The following is a 20,933-nucleotide window of genomic DNA, read 5'->3' as shown; positions in this document are numbered from 1 at the left end:
AATCATTCGCGTCTTACGCCTTTACAGCGGTCGTTACGTTTAATTTCTGAGGGCATCGTGACCCGGTTTCGCGTTTCCTCCCTCTGCTCGTTATTACACCAGGAGAACGGTTGATCCACTCGACAGTTGGAGCAGCCACAGCTGCAACCTAGCCAACCGAGGCCCCGTATCTCTCTTTCTCCAGCAATGCTGGCTGCAACTGCTGTGCTACTGCTTCTCTACCGCTGTAGAATTCAAACCAGCCTCGTTCATGAGAATTGTATATATCCATGGAGCACCTGACGCCGGCGATCGCCTTCAAATTTGCACACTCGTTCATCTTTTATTCTATTTCGCCCCTCTATCATGCCTTCACACTCCCGTTCCATCGACGTTTCTTATTTCGTCTCAGCCATGTCGATCTTTTTCCTTTAACCCCGAGTCCACATCAAGCCGGCTAGCTACCACCCTTCCTCGAATAATTCTAAAGACAAGTATAGACTCTACAACTTTAGAACAGGAATGATTCACCAACAGTGATAGACGTAAAGATTGTTTTCATCTGTATTTAATTCAGACTGAACAGTCGATATTCTCGATGAATGGAACGGATACTTCGTTCGTAGTAAAGCAACAGCAACAAGTCTAAACTTAACAAGTTTGGCAACAAAGAAACAACCGTTCGGATATCACACAGTTCTACCGACTTATTAATCGTGTCAACAATTTCAATCGTCGATAGTTTGAAAATTTATGAAACGAATTTCAATATCGAACCGAGGCCTGAATACAGTTTTCACTTTTGACATTCACTGTGAATGAATCATCTATGGCGCACATCTGAAACGTAGAAGTGCAAATACGCCTTAACTCCGATAGATGGAAGATTTTTGCACGCACATGAAGCTATGAGTCTTCTCAAGCGGAAATTATAGCTTCTGGTTAGGCGGTTCTTCGCCCTGGCGATACCCTTCGCTTTTTCCTTCATTTACATCCAGCATAATTTACGCGAGCTAACTGCAGAAACTTCACGTCCCATTCCTCTCTCTCATGCAGGCCTGCTGTTGCATAGATCGATAACGGGAACTCGTTTCTTCCGTTTCTTTTTTCTCATCATTTCTTTATTTTCTTTTTTTTTCTTTTTTGCTCCTTTGTTGTTCTTCGTCTCAGTTTGTCGTTGCCTCGGTTCGAACGCGCCTTCGTACCGCTGCTTGTGAAACTAACATAATTTTAGCAGATGTGGTTCGCGATGTCCGCAAATGTTCGGAAAACGGGAAACTTCTTGTAGCATTAAGGAGAAGTATTAAGTTTTTACACTGTTGATTTTTGTTTTTGATTCGTTGGAGCATGTTGCACAGAGGAGTTTGATAACTCGAGACGTCAGCTTTAACTTCTCGCTGTCTCGCTGTGCAATTTTTAACGAGAATGATTTGAGAAGCTTGTTGGGTTTTACACACTAAATGTTACTGACTAAGAATATAGAAGGAGTTTATATTATAATTTAATGATCTATAACTTCTTTGTAAAAACAAGATTTAAGTTTGTCTCCTTTGATACATTGTTACTTTCGTTTCTTTCTTTCCTCTCGCAAGGGAATGGAAAGCGGAAATGTGTATGTATTCCGTTTCTTTTTTCCATACATTAAATCCTATTTCTCATGCCTTTTATCTGAGACTGTATAAAATATATATTGATCTATAAATTGAAAAAAATGTCGATATTGACTGTACCAAAGGGAGAAGCTCTTAATCTGACTTAAGAATTTATCTTACAAACAAATTAAATGAAGAATAGGTGACACCAAAGTTGGGCATTATTCGAATTGTCTCGAATAAATATTTATCGAAGATAATTATCGGAATAAATTCGTATCAATCGAATAATTTATCTGTAGAATAATTACATGTTATCCGTAACAAATTATTTCCTCTATTTATTCGAATAATAATTGCAGAATTATTGGAATATTAATACGAATAATTGTTTGTTTCCACATAATTTTTTACATTATAAGTATATACAAATACCAGATACTGTAGAATTTTTACTATTAATATATGTGAAATGAATAATTGTCACGAATAAATGTCAAATGAACAATTTACCAAAGAGCAATAAACTTTTTAATCTGGCATTTGAGAAAAATTGGTTATAAAAGTCAATATTACAAGTGGACAATGTAGCTTGAAAATATATCTCACGTTCAATACCATGTTCATCCTGATGTAGCATAAATATCTGTATATAATATATAATTTTATCCGAATAAGATTTATTCGATTAAATTTTTATTCGGATAAATCCTTATGCGAATAATTTCTTATTCAAATAAATTTTTGTTCGGATAAATACTTGCTCGATCGCATATTTATTCGCTAATGGTGAATAAAATATCATTTTTTATTTTTATTCATTATCAGCTTTTCTCAACACTGGATAACACTACTTGCCCATACACGTTTCCTTTAAAATTTTCACTTTTCAAACATTCTCCTAACTCACTATTACTCTAACCTCAAAAATGTCTTCCAAAAATCCCGCAAAATAGCTACATCCGACGCGATACATATTTCTACTACCACGTAGCAAAATTACAATACAACATCGACTTCCAGCATCGATTTCCGAATTCCATAACGAACAATGATACACGCGACAGAATCGAACATGCCATCGAAGATCAGTCGATCGGAGAAAGCTACTTACGTATTACAATCGAGTCACCGATGATACATGACTCTTTTTCGGTTTCGGATCAGTGTTACAGCCTTTTGGCAAGCTGCCCATCTTCCATGGCTCTTCTATAAGTCTCTACGAAGAGCGCCGTGGAAGTCCTCGCTGCCTTTGCCCTCTATAACGTTCAAGACATATAACTTCGGTGTCGTGATTGTGAACATAACTCGTGCCGAAATTTTTCAGCGCCCGTTGAATTGGAATATAAATCGTCTGCCGTCCGGGTGCGCGCCGTTTCCGCTGACGATCCACCACCACCGCGATTAACCGTGTCTGTCACGCGTGCGTGTACCAGCAGTGCACCACGACCACGAGAATTGTTAATGCCTATCATACTGAAGATTATTGCGAATGTTTTCGATCGGAAAATTTTTTTAATTTTTTTATTTTTTTAGGTAATTGATCGAATGTATAGTTAGTGTCGGATGTGACGACGTTCATTATCGCTCATAATTAGACTACAGAGATTTATGTATTTATGAGAAGATTGAAAGTGCAAAATGCAAATAATTTACAAAAATGTATACAATATTCAGAGTATAGCGATCTCTATAATATTTAATAAGTAAAACAATCTATCTAGGTTTAATTATCTTCGTAAGAATATGAATTTGCATAATAGATAGGGATCCTTACTTAACTTGCATAATACAAGTGAACTACAAAAAGTGTGCAAGCTATTCAATAGATACGTTACATAGTAGACTAATAGTTGTATAATGATATCATTATGAATTATTTTATATAATTCCGTATAATATAATTTGGATGAATAATTGATTAGTTAGTTGTAAGCATTACATGAATCCTTTAATTTAAATTTGATGCATGTTAATGCATATTGAAATAATTCGTAAAACATTATCCACAACTCAAAAATGTACATAATATAACAATTAAACCATGCTTACGTTATAAATTGTAACAAGTTTTATTTGTACAACGAATATGGCTGTATATGAAAATAATTTATATAGCGCGAGGAAGATCTTTGTTAATAGCAACATCATTAATAACTGACATTAAATTGCATTAAAGATTTAATTACGATTATCCAGGTATATTAATTAAATTTAAAACGGGGATTATTAAAATATTAACATTGACTGCAATATCGAAATGCTATTAAATAAGGATGAATATTTAGACACGACGAATATTTTAATTCGAGCCAATTAAATCTGATTTTTAAATAATACGCGCATTTTAATAATAATCCATCATACGTGACAAGATCTTAACTAATAACGTTAAAACGTTTGATCGATTCTATTCATTATATGATTTATCGTTTAACTACCTTACTTTGAAATTTTTCTTCCACTCTTAAACGACAGAAGCCTTTCTATTCATGATCGTTAGAAGGTATCCTTCTATAGCTAAAGAAGACAAAGTACAGAGAAAATTGGCCTCGAATTAGTATTCTTCGAACATAGAAATTAATTCCTGATCGATCACTATTTCGCTATGGGAATCATAATAAGGCAAACGCTTATTCGGTCAATACTTTCTCTACGCATCAATAAAGTGCAGAAAATTTCATCGATCAATTACGGATATTATACTTTCAAAGTTATCCTACTGTAAATTAATTTCTTCTTTTCTATTTTTCATCGTTCATTTGCTAGTTAATCAGTTATCAATTTTTCAGCTAATTTATTTATATTAAAAACTAATCGAAGTACATCTCGATAATTAATGATTTTTTAATTATACCACGAAGCATAGTTGAAAATAGCCAAGTTATTTGAATTCATGAGGGTAGTAACTTGCAAGGATATTTCAAGCCATGTAAATCACAAGTTCACACTAGCAACGTCGTTTCAGTTTGCTCGAATTTAGGTGACTTGACTAAACTAAACTAGACTTAATTGTTATTCGCACAAACTTTGGGGATGAACTGTTATAAATCTCTTTAAGAAAACTCAAAACCAGCTTCGTATCTTGATAAAAAGAAGCCAGATTATTTGTATCACAAAAGTCGCGGTAGCTTTTTTCAAAGTGTTTATAAAGGTGAAATAAAGATGTTTCTTCAAAGATTATTTCCCCAGTCTGTCGTCGACATTCAAAACGTTCTCGTATATTGAGGAGCGTTCGGCCATCCATGCGCTGGCACATCGTAATAATCTGGACGTGATAAAACATAGTTTTCGTTGCGTTTCATGCTGGAGAAAATACTGCTCCGTTTGCTGGAGATACTTCCATCTGTCCGCAAAGAATATTTTCTCCGTGTACACGAAACGTTTCGACGAAACTACGAAACGATGGATCGTCCAATAGCGAAACAGTTTATATTATTCTTCACTTCTCCATCCTTTCCACTCTAGATACCAAATGCAACAATAACAGTGAGCAAATATTAAAACACAAAACGTTTCATTCAATCGATATTGCAAGCGTAATTTATTTTATCAATTAGATTCATAGCTAAATTGGGTATTTCTCTTCCTGTAGATATTCGGAAGAAAGATACCTATTTGAATATTCAATGTAACAGCCATTTCATAAAAATTTTTGTAGCAAGCATGACGAGCGTGATAATACTCTCTAGAAATTCCCTTTTACAGTTCAAAAGACTTATCCTAAAACATGTATACACAGAAACATTTACATTGCAACTATTCAATATGCTGTATGTATATGCTTGTGTCCCTGGAATTCTAATTTCTAAATATCGTAGTCATAGCCCCTTTTAAAAATTCTCTTATTGTTAATCTTACATGTTTTATAGTAATCTAGAATTATTTTATTATATGTAATGTATTTTTAATGAATAAAAGAAATATGGGAACATAAAAAATATAACAGAGAACATATACGAAAAATGTACAGATCATACATCTTTTTTAGTGCTGTTAAAATTTTTTAATTTTTTTCCACTTTGCTTAATTATACTGAGCTTAATAAATAAATGAATAAAACATAACTCGGTAAAAAGTAAATCATTCTTTTTCCTTTAAACAAATCATCCCAGAGGTGGTTGTATCTAGATACAATTTTCCTCGAAAGAAGAATTTTTGAGGAGAATTTTTCGCACGTTATCTCCAATAATGGATTAAAATACACGTTTATCGACGATAAAATGTTACACCTGCGCGATATTATAAGAATATATACAGCATCGAAGAACGTTTGGTATTCCCTTGTATTTATCTTTCGTGCCTTAAATCATCTTCATGAAACAATCTATTATGGACCCGCGAAACACCCTGTATATCGGGTCTATTTTCCATCCGCAAAAAATTTATCGGTTGCGGAGTTGCCGAATCTAACCGGCTCGAAATCCAGGGACACAAAAATGCGCAGTCGATAGATCTAAATACAAAAAGCTTCAGACCTTTGAATCGCCTGTGATCAAAAAACGAATTCACGCGAGATATCGTGCAGTTGATCATCCTACACCGAGTTAACTGCGAACCATGTCCGTCGATTACAACAGAAAAAGAATGGAAAACAGACAGGCGAAAACTGTCAACGAGCCGATGTATCGAGTGTTTGAATAAAAAAAAAAAAAAACAAGCAGAGGAAAGAGATTCCTTACGAATTAATGGAAAAAGCCCGCGGCTTCAATTCAAATAAAACATGTAATTACACCGGGAATTCGTGACAATTCGCGCCAATTAGCTAATAATCTATTTTTGCCCCAGTTATTGTCAATGCTAACGCTATTCTTTCTATTGCAGGTGCTTTCCACGAAGGATGGAGTATCATAGCTTTCGGACTTATTCATTTCGAAGTTATGCATCGTAAGGTGAGTAGTTTCAGCAAATTTGTCATTTTAATTTCGGTGACATTCACTCGAAAGATCTTTTCATTGCATATTAGTATTCATAAGGAATTTTTCATTTTACTTTGATTATCAATATTTTCACTTGTTAGAAATTATGCGAGTATTTTGCTTTGTATATTTTATGTAATTTTGCATGTTATATGCAACTTTCGAACTTTACACGAATGCATAAAAATCCGCGATATAATTATCAGAACTTTGTTTAACAATATTTTTTTTTAACCCTCGTTCTCACGACTGGCCACAAAATTTATTCCTCACATTGAACGTCGCCTAATTTCGCTACTATTAGTTGATCCTGATAAATAATACCACAATTTACTTCACAATTACACAATTACACACTAATAACACAATTTACTTCACATATAAGGATACAAAGCGTCTGCCGTAGGTTTCCCGACGCGACTTTCATTCCCTAGTTCCGCGGAATAAATATTCCATTCGTGCAGTCGTCGGGGCTCACTGTCAATTCGGTGGCCTCTCAAACAATATTTATTTAGCCGGTATCGATTTTGTTGGCATGATATTGGTTTCCCGTACCGTTGCTTGTATTTTACCTCTCTCTTTCTCTCCCTATCCCCCTCCGTTTCGGTATTTTCGCTCGCTAAACCTCTGACCCGCGTTCGTTTTTAACCGTTTCCATCGTTATTTCTTGCACGGCCGATGAAAAATCGCGCAGAAACTCTAGGGTAAACTGATTTATAAACATTCAAGATTCGAATCATCGTGTTCGTCGTGCGAGGAACGCCTTATAGGCTTATATATACGTATCGTATTTTCATAAAGAGACGGTAAAGATTTGTCACGGGGAAAAAGAGATGTTAACGGAATAAAAATAAGGGGAAAAGGAGGGAAAGGGAAAAAACAAAATAGGAACGTCGAGTGTACAGAGAGAGGGATGAAAGCTGTTTCCGCGTGCACAATACTATTTCCGGCACAATGATGGATTCAATTTTCGATAGAAATACATTCGACTCGATGGGTACAATATTATCTTCCGGAACTGATATTGTATGAAAGAAACTTCGAAATAATCTAGTTGCTTGTTCTCGTTTTCATCGCAATCGAAAGACGATTAATTTCGGTCTTAATGCGTGTAATTAACCGCGTTATATTATCAGGTTAATGCATAAGTTTGTATATTTTTATACGATAGATACGATACGTGAGATATATTTTGATAAGAGATATATTTTTTAAATTTCGTATCGTTTTACTAAATTATTTCGAAGTAAAGGTCATAATCTTGAAATTTTGTATATCGACCTGATTTAATTACGTCAACGAGATGCATTTAAGGAAGCGATTTATTTAGAATACTTACACACGAATATGCTGTGTAGATTTTCGTATTGAAAATGGATTAATTGCCCAACGCATTAGAATTTCGCCGATGTAAATTTTAGCGTGCAAATATTCCTCTAAAGCGGTAAATGTTGGCTCGAGTATATTTGAATACGAATTCGATGTAATTGTATACGTATGAATCTAGCAGTGATTTTATTCTTACAAAATCTAAGTGATGACAGTGAAATTACCAAGTGAAATTGAAGCGATGTCAGTTAAATATTCTGCTAAAAAGTATTCGAATGCTTTGCAACTTCGTAAAATTTAAAAATTTGTAAATCGTTTTTTATATTCGAGTGCTTAGCAAATGCTTCTCGAAATTTGGGAACGTCTAATCATTCTCTAAAATACCAATTTGTCGTACTGTAACAAGCCGAATGGATTTCGTGATTTTCCCACTAGTCGCACGTTACAAACCATGTGTAAAATATTAAAGCAATCTGCTCGATAACACTGAAACGATTAGCCACCAGATTCGTGCAGCGATTGTGGATGCATTTAAAAATTCGTTTAGATTGCCGTCTCAATGTTAATAACAGAGTACAAGTTTTCTTTTAGTCTTCCCGTTATCACTGTTGACACGCGAAAACCGACACGGCTTAGCATTTTTAATTAACGATATTAATGCATCTCGTCGCGAATGTGTAGTGGGTAACATAAGATACACAGCGTGCAGCCTGTAAAGCTTATTTTTGTTCCGATAACGTTGAAACGCGTCGAATACGCCGTGACGCCATTCGTTCCGCTTTATACTTAATATAAAAATGTCAGCCGATACGCAATGTAAAATTTTCGAAATTAATCTTAGATGGCATTGCGTGCGTGACACAGGATATTTAACAAAGTTTTCACGTTTTTACCTGATAACTTGATTTATATCAACAAATGGTGCTGCTATACACGCAAAATGACACCCAGTCGATTTATCCGAAAGTAATTCAGCTTATGGATTGGTTATGGCGGTAACAATGAATGTTTGCCAACGATACACATTCGAATAAGCTTGTTCTAATAAACGCGAATAATAGGTGTCACAGAGGGTCGTCACGCGAGCCTCTAACGATTTTATCGATACTGCGTATACGACTACCTCGTAATAAAACACTAGTTCATCTTCGTCAACCATGACCCTGTACAACTACTGTCTTTTTTTAGTTATAATCGTAAAAAATGCGAGATTCAGACTGGAAAGAAATCATAATATTAATACTCCGACTCGAACGGAATAATAATCATATGTCGTTATTAATACACATTTATGTAATGAAATAAATGAGAGATCAAACAGACATTGGTTGTTTTATGACTTTGTTGTCAGGATAATCACTTATCAAAATTAATTAAATATTCGGTTCGGGAGACGTACAAATGTTGATAATAGAAATTAGTGCATTAATTCATAAAGGTATTATAGACATTTCTCGTTTGATGTACTTGATATACTTCATGGGTGCAGCTTCGGTGAACCTCTCGAATCGGATACCAAGGATTAATTATCCAAGAAGCGTGTATTATAAGAGTAATTCTGAGATAATCGATCCTATTACCATCTATTAAATTGAACACTCACATATCCAGTGTCATCATGTTACCGCGTGTGCGAACGATATATATAGTCGAATACGTAATTTTTCTTCCCAGACAAGTCACCGTAATGGCACGAAGGTGCGTCCTCAATATGTTGCGCGATGAAGTAACGCATTTGCATAACGATCGTCGTTATTGGAAGCCAAACTGTGTATCATAAATAGCCCAGTTTGAATTGGTCCAGACACAACGTGGTAATATCTTCCAAATATGCGCCAATCGTCTCGAATGACATTAGTAATACGAAAAGTGGGTTCTGGCCTGGACTAAAAGAGTACTTGGAGATATTTAAAATAATTTTAGAGTAATTCTTAATTAAGAGTCTCGGCTGACGTCGTTTATACAAATTCCGTAATCATCAAGCACGACCGATATATCGTGACTTCCGGTACTCCTGGCTATTTACATTGCCAGTCGAGGTCCACTCGTGAACGGTCGAGCAAATTGAAGGATCACTCGATGAACTTATCGGATAGGTCTCTGCAGTCGACATTGTTGCTGAAAATAGAATTCTCTGTATTTCTGCGCTCCGATCGCACGACAATATTACCTTCGCTTCTGAGAATTTTGTATCCAACAATGAAAAGAGGTTCCACGTTATCTTGTTTTAGCATCGAACGTAATCGAGGAAACTAACCTAACAACTTTTCCAGCAATTATTTCATATATTCTCTGATAATCTATAAATACTGTGTTGTGTTTTAAAGATATTTAAAGAATATATATAGTTGGACTGCGCGGCTTCTCTGAAATTATAATTTTGTTTAATTAATATGCATATGCATTAATAGATCATATTCAAACGTATTGAATCTTCTGCTTGTAAAGCTTGTAAATACCGTTTCCAAATTGTTATTTAATTAATTATCGTGATTAATATTTTCAAATACGTAAATGTGAGAAAGCAGGAGAAATTTTTCTATAGCTGCTTGTAATTCTTATTCTAAATATTCATTCGTTGAATACAGATTAAGCATCTTCGAAGGATGCATTTCATTTATGGTATGAAATTTCAACGATACAGGAGCTTTCCATTTAACCGGGGTGTTAAACGTCACGCGTCGTTCTATCAATCGTGCTTCGTCAGTTCGATTATCCTCTGTGTCATTCGATGTGATCTTCAAGCGTTTATGCGTCTGTCCGTCAGATAGGTTTCTCCCTCTGATTGGCTGTAAATAATCGCTTTCCCGTCACAGTGGCTCTTCGCCCGTACGTCATGCCACAGACATTCAAGATATTACATTGGTTCGCCGAGTGCCAGTCATTTCGCAACGCTACCAACTTTTCGGATAAATTATCTGTTTTTTTTCAATCTAACAAAACGATCATACGAAAGTGACACAGTTAAGCGCTTGACAAAGTTTTTACTGTTTCAGTGGAAGAATCTTATTGGCCTCTTTATACTTGGTTACGGCAATATCATTTATTTCTCGTACGACATTCTATTCGATATTCAAATGTAGGGAGAGAATGGATTGGCTAACTTGAAATTCTCTCCTTTCGAAAGAGATTATTTGTGATTCAGTCTTCAATTTGTTAAAAGAGAAATTCCTATGCTAAGAAGCTGACTTGATTTCATCATCGACAATTCGCAATTTAAAAGATACCAGCCTCTTAAAAGACAAACTGATCTAGTCCACTTGCTCTGAATTTCTCAATTTTGTTACGTAAGTACATAGTTAATATCCAATTCTCAGGAAAACAAATTATATACTTACTCTATGAATTCTTTTATGACAAAAGAATGACATAAATAATAGCAAATTCTAAAGTAAATTCAAAAAATAGCTTTTCCAACATCATCACTCTTTTCTGTTTTTCAGTCAAAGGACTGTCTCACAAAATGATTTATTTTATCATTAAAAAACTCTTCCTCGTTTTAACATCAGGGATGAATGATTAAAATCGTCACGCGAAATCTTGAAATCCTCGCTGCTCTCTTTCTCTCTCTCTCTCTCTCTCTCTCTCTCTCTCTCTCTATGAAGCAATCCTCTATGATACAACGCAAGCACCATGGAGAGGTACTAGGAATTTATCAGTAGCCAGATATAATTAAGCGTGTAACGGATAACCGTTGCGCTCCCAAGTTCGACGGTGCATATACGTTTCGCTGCACAAACAACGTGGGCCAGGCCACTGTTTCTACACCTTGCAGCCGAATTCCGATGCTGTCGGCCAGCCACTTATCTCCGACTAATCTGAATGTAATTTTAAGTGAAACAGTTTCCGAGAGTTTAATAAAGCGGCTCTCTCTCTCTCTCTCTGTCTGTCTGTCTCTCTCTCTCTTTCTCTCTGTTCCTCTCGCGAGCGCTTACGGCAACAAGTGCAAATTACGCTGCTATTCCGGCAAGAGGACGGATCGGTGACTCGGTGAAGGTAATAATTCTCCACTGGTTCACCTAACACCTTCTGCCACCCTTGTCTTATTATTTGCACGTTTTAGCGTTACCTATTGGTGAAACCATATGTTTTTATGAACGAATCTGTATCTTCTATCGCGAACATTTTCTCAAATAATAAATATTTCAAGAGATACTTGCGTTTTTCATTGTCTAGTGAAAACATCATAATCTTGAGATAGCAATTCATTAAAAATTTATATGTAGAAGTTTCAAATATTAAAGTTATACATTTAATTGCGCACTTATTGGATAATCATTTATCATTTTGGCATTCTGTTAGCATTTGATTTGACCTTTTGTTTGCCTAAGTAGGGGTTAAAGTAAAGCTAAAACGAAGGTCTTAGAATCAAGGAAACTCTATAAGCAATTTGTTAATTAAATTGTACGTGATACTGAAATATTACATAAGTATTGACCAATCCACTTACAGCTGTTTTAGTATCTACTATATATTTTCTTACAATATTCATTTCGACACGAACTGGTAGCCTTTCAAAATATTACCAACTACCCTACGAGTATGGGATTTTCATGTAGTCTCGACGATGCCAGACTGCCGTCATTCGGGTGTACACCCTCGTTCCCTTCTTCGACAACACGAAACTGCTGTCGCAGTAGCCGAGGGTTGCCAACATGGGTGGTTGGTCGTCGAATTCGTTTTCTTCGCCGTGCACTCGTGGTACTGTTCTCTACACGGAATAAATGGCACGTTTTGGACGCCCTTGCACGACCGTCTCTTCCCTCATTCCCGTCTCGACTGGTTTTTCCACTTTGTCACCTTAACGCCGGGTGTAAGAGTGGCTGGGCTGCAACGAGGGCCGGCTTTATATCCGTGGCCAGATAAGAGCGTAGGGCACGGAGATTTACATGGACAGAGTGAAATGCAGGCACACTGGAATGCGGGAACCGGGCCGGAATGCTTGGATTTTTCGCCAGCCGGAAACAAGGGTCTGCGAACGGCTATTCCGATGAGCTGCGTACGAAGGGAAAGAAAGCGCCACCGGTCCGCAGATTTATCCATGTTAACGTCCACCCGCCACGCTGTTGGACCTGTCTTTTTACGGCTTTTTCCCTCGACCCTTGATCAACGTTTCTGTGAGGTTTTTGTTTTTAATTGCAGTGGTTTAACGCTAAAATTAGCAAAGATTTTCAATTTTTTAGATTAATTGGTTTTACTATTATTATCAACCAAGATTTCTAACGCTGGAACTAGAAAAGATATGAAGTTTTTTTAGACTAATTGGTTAGATTAATTGCAATTGAAGAATTTTCAGGAATAAGGCGGTAGTTTCAATTTGTTATTAAGGGAATGTTAAGGAATATGACGAAATCAACATTGACTTGTATTGAGATAGACTCATTGATTGTATAGGTATATCTATTTATTTCCTAATAATCTAAGTATTAACATATAATATAATACTTATGTACATATTACAGGTGAATGGTTTGGTTATACCTTAAAATTCTGGTTCCCCATGGTTCTGTTAATCTGATTTTCATTATCTGCTTCAATTCACCGTTGATCTGCTTTTCATTATCCTATACTATATGTTAATAACTCACACAGGCAAATAATTCACACAAAATCTCAATTTACATACGTGCTTTAAATGAATTTATCATTAATTTTTTATTTTGCATCTTCACGTATAAAATTAAATACTTACGTACTAACTAAAAGTCTTATGCTAAAGTTCTTGCACTTATTTACTTTACTCTTCATATAGGACATTGTATTTGTCGAATAAATACAAATTTTACGAATATAAGTTTAGAATTACCATAATAATCGATGCGTTTACTCACGGATTAAATGCTGCAAAATTTAGATCTGTCAAAATTACTCGTTGCTTATGTGATATTTATTGACACGTACTATTCCGATTCTCGTTGTTAGTGTTTAATTGGTCAATTAAGCGACTGGCGTTAGCTCTTAGATAAATAACGAGTGTGAAGTATGATACATTCTAAGTAGTGTAAATTGTATGTTCGACGAAACTAATTGTCCTTAAACGTAACCCATTCGAAAGTTTCTACTAGCGTTAAATATGAAGTACTTGTATTTAGAAAATGGAACTTTTCTACAATTTCTAGGATATTTTTTTTAATTAGTTGCAATTTAATGCAATTACGAGTACATATAAAAATCTTTCTATTATTGACTTTTACTAGTGAATATTATACGATATTGCTTTCAGTATCATATGCGAACAAAATTTGTCGCATCGAAGCGTAATAATTCAGGCGTAAGATATACGATCTTGAAAAGAAATACCCAACCAATCGCATCGCATATTATCGACATTTGCCATCTGCTTCGTTATCGATAAAGCGACAGACAGGCGAAAAGCGCAAAATAGGTCTTCGACCTACATTCTTGGTGATTCATCTTTGAAATGCGAAAGTTTTCCACTCGGTAACCTACGTCAGTTTCAGAGAGTACGTGGATTCGATCTGATAATTAGTAGCAATTGCCGATGAATCCGTTGCGGATAGATACGAGCGTGCATGAAAATGCGAGTCATGAATTGTAAAGTGACTAATTTCTAAATTGAACTTCGTCGCCAATGCTCGTTAAAATCGTCTTTTATGTTTCTCGATTTTTCTTGAGTGGTATGCCTTGACATAATTAATTATACTCATATGCAATATGATATGCCACGCAGAAGCTAAACTGATTAACTCCATTAAGACTAAGTTGTGAAAAAAATTTTACTGTCATTAAAAAAATTAAAAATTTACTTGAAAATTTCCAGAAATACAAGTGATAGGAAAGGATGGAAATGTGGTTCTCAAAATGAAACACATTAGTTGTTTACTGGTATTAAAAATAATAAATATTCAGAAAATGTACTTAATCGGTTGGATTTCTAAATGATTCTCATGTATCACGCTCTTGTGACGATAACTAATTCGAGATAATTGGAGCAACTTCTACCTACCGATATCCGAATTGAAATTAAATTCCTGGTTTAATTGATTAAACATTACTCGCTCGTTGTACGTACGCACGGCTCTTTAGCTGGCATGCAATAAATCTGTGAATAGCAACGAGACGATGCGTGATGATGCCTAATGTGTCTGGGGAAAATAGTTACGCTAAATATTATTTGCATTATTGTAATTGCCATTTGCATCGATGCAAATCGCCCGGATTTTAATGATGTTGGGGTGTGGCCCGTAATTAATGGCTTATGCAGCGTGAGACATAATTAGAACCATTTTAATAATTCTATGATAATTTTACAACTGATTGATTTAGCTAAATGAGTTCATAGCCCGAAAGAAACCATAATTTAATCTTTTCCTGTCGCTTATTATTTTCGAAATTTCAACGTCGATTTTTAATTCTCTTAAATGGCAGCCAGTTCTTTGTTTAATGATCAAAATTGTAAATATGTATTTGACATGTAGGTTCATTATTCATATACGGTTTATTCTATTACACAGAGAATATTTTGCAAATAGTTGAATTGGACGTAATGAATGTAATTGTCAGCACGTTTATCGGATTTGTCGCCATTAGATATTTATGCAAATTTTTTTTTAGATGGAAAATTTCTTTATATATTTTTATATCTTCTACTCTTCTTCTCCTACTTCTGCATCTTCAAATTCTCCATAAATGCATAAAAGTCCGCAGTATATTAATAACCTATGTCATAAGCAAATTTAAATCATACCATTATTTGACTACTGACCTATTTTTATAAATGAAAATACTCAGTGACCTATAAACAAGAATGTACGTACTTCCAGGAACTATTTCGCATTCATTGATATTGCCGGATTCCGGGGGCAACACTGCAATTTAATCTAATTCGTTCGTGGCGAAAGTTATTTCTTCGATCGTGAACATACCTCGTGCTGCACATTGGCAGAAATATGATGAGTTAATAACCGCGTGGCAATCAGTCGACGTTATTTCGTTTCGAGGAAATTGTCGAGACGAAACTTTCGAGATCTCTTGTATATGCGACTGGCTTTGTTATTTGTTCCATTAAATTGACTCGAGCCACGCATTCGCCTGTAGCTCAGATTATTTATGACGAGGACCGGTGCTGTCTCCGTATCAGTGGTCACTGGGTATCTCATTCGTGTCCGAAATTAGGAAAACAGTGGCGGTGTAATTTCCGGTCGTTGGCCAAATACCGGTACACACAGACTTTGCGCTGTTTCAATTTCATCTACGCCCTTACCCGTCTTATAAAGCCGAGCGGCCTCGTATCATTTGCATACAATTAGCTTTATCCAAATTATTTTCGTGCGTACATTTCGCTAATCTTTACCACCGCGTATTTACCCTCCTAGGAGCAGACTCTCCTCTGTGCTTTTTGGCTTCGATGCTTTTTCAAGCTTTTCGGCTCGTACATTTCATGTTTAGAAAATAATATTGGTGATGGCATGTGTTGGAGATCGAGAAGGATAATTAAATGTGTTGGAGGTGATAATGAGGAGACTATTGGTAGATGAAACTTTACACGTACTTGTAATTTGTAACACCTGCTTGTCAATTTGTTTAAGTCCAAATTTTACTGTGAAAAGAGCTCGTTGAATAACGGTATACGTAGGCACACAGAAAATGTAAAATGAAGCTACGTCTGAACGTGAATTTGTGTTATATAGTTTGCAGATATTATCTCTTGATGAGATACCATTAGAATTATATCTTTTCTCAAAATCACCGCTTCCATAGTGATAGAATATCGAAACTCTTAGTTCGGAATCGCGACCAATTATACTCAAGTTAGAATATACAATTCGGAATGTGCGGCGATTGGGATGTGGATGTGGCAGGAAGGCATGCGGGTAAAACGCGTTCAGAAAATTAACAGTTCGTACCGGGTAGTTTATGTACGAGCGAAATCGTGTTTCGCTCTAAAGTAACATTATTCGGGGCGAATAATGCTTTCGTTTCCGGGGGAACGCTACAAGTATAATGCAGTGCATCATTTGCCTGGGGTAGTGGGCCGCATTTAGCGTTGCCCCCTCCGGTACACATTCGAGTTTCCGGTTTTTCATTGCGCTCAACCAACTCCCAGGCGGCTTTTAACGTTAAAAACGTTATTCGATTATTCCCAGAACGAGAGGGGATCGCAATGAATCCGGTATGTGAAAATACGATTCGCGCGTCGCGACGTCTAACCAGTTCATACGTATACATATTGGGTCGATAAAAAATACATGTAGCGCGTGTTAACGGGTCGCTTGTTTGCAGATATCGCGTCGTTCGCTTAAAGTATTTCGACGTCGAGCGCCACTAATTTAATCGCACCTAACTCTTTTCCGGAATCGACGCGTCACTCGCAGCTGTGCGCAATTTACCTTTAAAAGTAACGAATTATGTACGCCAGACGCCGCTGGATATAATTAATTTTTAGCTAGGACAGGGAGCGTCTTAGGGACGCGTCGTAGACCGTGTTCCTGTCGTTGGTACGCAACCATTTTCAAAACGGAGAAACTCCCCACTTCTTGGATATTAACGTTAAAAGCGCTCGGGGTAAGTAAAGCGTCTTCTTCGTTCTGTGAATGCCTGGTGACCTTCATTAAGGAGTAACCTCTAATCTTGTGGCAGCGTGTACGGATGGCCGGAAGTTCGCACGATTTTGGCAACGATGATATTCGCAAGGTAGCCACGAGGTGGCAATTACCACGTGTTGGGTGGTCCGGTTCTAGCGCCCAGTGCACCACCGCTGAATTAACCAAGCCGGGACGAAATACTTCTGAAGTTTGCTCTCCGGCTGGATTGCCGGCTAGCTTTCTAGTTGTAGTTACACGTTGAAGCTGTATTACAGAAGTGCCCAGACGACTTGTCTGGCAAATTCTCGAAATACCTGCCAGCTGCCACGGTCAAACGTCAAAGCGAGCTTCCTGTCGTCTCTTCGTTCTCTTCTCTGTTTCCATCTACCTGCTCCTATCCAACAATCTTCATATGGCACGATATAATTCGAAACATTAATATTTCCAACTATTAAAATTTTTACCATAATTCCGCGGATAGATATACTGTATAATTCGCCAGCTGCCTGCTAAAAATTAAACGCGCCACCGACCTACGTTCGTTCCTTGAATTACACTCGAATCTTTGTAATTAAGTTTTTTCGCCCCTATTAGATATTAAATGACCGGTTCCTTGAATTTTTGTCAGAATATGTATAATTTGCGGTCTATGACCTGTTATTTGAGGCGAAATTAGTTGATTAATGCGGTCGTTCATTGGAAGAACGTGAATGATGAAGTTTTTAAGGTAAATTTCGTCAAAGCAGCAGACCTCTAGAATCTTTTATGAAGGTTTTAACCTTCTTTAATTATGAGGAAATTGTAATGGATTTTATTTTTTAATTAACACCAAATTTTACAATATGTTCGTGATGTCGAGTTTGACGTAAGACACAAGTGAACTTAGTATGAAAATTATTTACTAGCAAACAGCGTAGCTAATAGACGTTTGTCATGTTAGTGAATATTAAATTGTAAAGTAGGATTATTTTATATAGGAAACCATGTCATCGTGGTTCCCTACTTTCTATAATACAAACGAAGATTATTAGAGCATAAAACAGTAAATGCAGGGGATGATTTTCACAATTTCCATAAAAAGCGAACAGAATGGAGAAAGTTGGAAATAATATATTACATTAAAATCGTAAAGTTACATTTTCTACGTAGAAAAATTAATATTTGTTTTCTGACCTCTTTATAAAATTCATTTATTCGGAACTATCTATAAGTCACACTATAAAATTCTACCTTCATTAAGTACGTTTTAAAATTTCTCATTGAAAATATTCTATGTCAAAATTACATTCATTCACATGTTTAGATCAAGGAAGTTTAACAAAACACCATGGAATCATGACATGGTCCAGGAAGTAATAGTCCAGCTGGATGGTGTACGATTCTGTAGTTATTCTATACCTGCTGTTTACAAAAGATTCCAGGTGGTCGTGGTTGAATGCAAACTGAGAGGAGCTGCAGTGAATGATAGAGTGAAATTGCCGGTTATTCGATTACTTTGAGCCGCATGACAAGCCCAGGTGAATATTTGGTATAACTCGATAGGACCAACTATTAGCACAAGCAAATAGTAAACATCTGTTCGAGGCGAGACAGAGGAAACGTACAATTAAGTCACGGAATACCGAGGTTAACCACGTAATTATTACGTTATCGTACTTTATCGTACTTTAACGTAGCTTTGTGTGGATTACATCTTCTCTAATGTCAAAAAAAATAGAAAGAAAAGTGATAGAGATGAAGGTATTCCTATTTCTATGCGTCTGCTTACTGTCGCAATCTTTGCTCTGATATAGCGTGAAAGAGACCTGTCTTAAAGGACCACGCTTTGCCCAACGCACGTTTAATAATGTATATAACGGAACATGTATGGGACGCTGGAAAAGTTTGCGGAGAGGAAAGTTTTGTTGGGTATGTGCAAGGAGTTTCTGTTTCGGTTAGTATATTCGAACGGCGTCTAAATCGTGCGAACTACGGTGGTTTATCTTTTATCTTGTTTTATTGTTTCGGATATTGATCCAGCATTCTCTAGAATAGTTTATTCTTTTCTACGAAATTTTGCTGTACTTTTGAAGACAGTGGCTACGAAAAGTATTTGCAACTCGTTTATCAGATTCTATGTTTCGTTTTCATAGTCATACGCGAATAATATCTATACTTTCTTAAATTTTTTATGTACACGTACATACAACTTTCCATTACGATTCCAGTGATATTTTATTCTTGTCCATTGCTAACAATCGTTTTCTAATAGCATAACTTCGTAGAAAAGTCGGTAAATTCGAGATTCGAGTCGCGTTGGTTCGGCTGGCAGCAGCATAATCTAACCTCGTTAGCGCTGCTCGCCGAGTGCTTCAACACTGTCGTCACTGTTACACTCGATGCACCATTAAGTTCGTCAACCTAATTCACGGTAGTTTACACTCGCTGCTGGCATGCATAGCAGTCCGAAATCTCTTTGAACGACTCTCGCTCACCTTCCTCGAAAGAACCGAGACTCCACCTTTCACGAACCACAGAAGCATATCGATCGTACTTTCGATTAACCAACGCCATAGTCTCTTTCCATTCCTCCCTCCCTTATTTTTTCCTTTTTTTTTTTGTCTTTTTTCTACTTCTCGTGCCTTTTCTTTGTGTTTCTCTACCGCTGTTCTTTATATTTTCTCTCTAACTTCTACGGTCGATCTACCACTCCATATCACTATTTTATTCCCCTTCTTTTTACCTTGGAGCTGGAATATTTTCTTTCTTCAGTCTTTCAACGTCTTTTCTATTTGTACTATTTTTTAACTATCTCACCATACCTTGCTGTTTTCTTATTTTCACCTAGTTCTTCTCTTCCTTTCGAATTTTTTAACTTTCTTACTCTCCTTTTGTCTTTTTTTTCTTCCACTCTTTTATGTTTCCCAATTCTCTTCAACTTTGATTTACTTTTCCTCCTCTTTATCTTTCTTTTGTCCGTTTCCTCTCTTCCCTTTTCCCTTCCTCATTTTTTCCTATAATTCTATATAATATCCCTTCTTCGCCTCCGTCTATCTCCTTTGTACTATCGTTCGCTGCTTTCTTACTTTGTCTCTATGAGAGTCATATCGAAATGCAGTTTTAGGAAGTTGGTTCGCGCCGATTCGAGCGGTTCGCGTTCGAAGTAAGGCATCGCTTTAAATCGTTCGATCCAGCCGCTGGGTGGTTCGCGTCGGTGTTTTCCGGACGAGGAATTTTTCCGGCCACTCAATTTCTTCTCCTCACTTTCGATGCCCGTCCTTTTCGAGAATGATCGCCTTGCTCGTGCTATTTCTTTGATATCCTTCGCTTTCACCACCCTCGCGCGGTCAATTACAAACGAGGCGTTATTAAAGATTACCCAGTTCGAAGAGAGTGTACTAACTCGACCCGTTCGTTCGTTAAAGCTTAATAAATTCCCTTTTACTATATACATTCATTACAAGTTTCCTGCTACTTGGTGGCTTGAAACGAAAAATGATTTTTGAGTGAATGAACTGATTCGTTTAAACGTTTCGAATAAATAGCATTGTATTTGAAGCGAATTAAAAAAATGTAATTATTCTGAGATT

The 20,933-nt window shown here is 36.4% G+C and overlaps 1 protein-coding gene across 1 annotated transcript in view; it reads left to right on the top strand.

The window, feature by feature from the left end:
* LOC126876954 (amphoterin-induced protein 1) overlaps window positions 1-20,933 on the top strand; it is a 291,913-nt gene that overhangs the window by 36,629 nt on the left and 234,351 nt on the right. The window contains exon 2 of the mRNA XM_050639827.1: window positions 6,396-6,463. The gene's annotated coding sequence lies outside the window, so the exon portion shown is untranslated. The remainder of the gene's footprint in view (window positions 1-6,395; window positions 6,464-20,933) is intronic.

The sequence above is a fragment of the Bombus huntii genome, chromosome 2 (assembly GCF_024542735.1).
Source record: "Bombus huntii isolate Logan2020A chromosome 2, iyBomHunt1.1, whole genome shotgun sequence".
Classification (NCBI taxonomy): domain Eukaryota; kingdom Metazoa; phylum Arthropoda; class Insecta; order Hymenoptera; family Apidae; genus Bombus; species Bombus huntii.
This window is presented reverse-complemented; position numbering and strand designations above follow the sequence as displayed.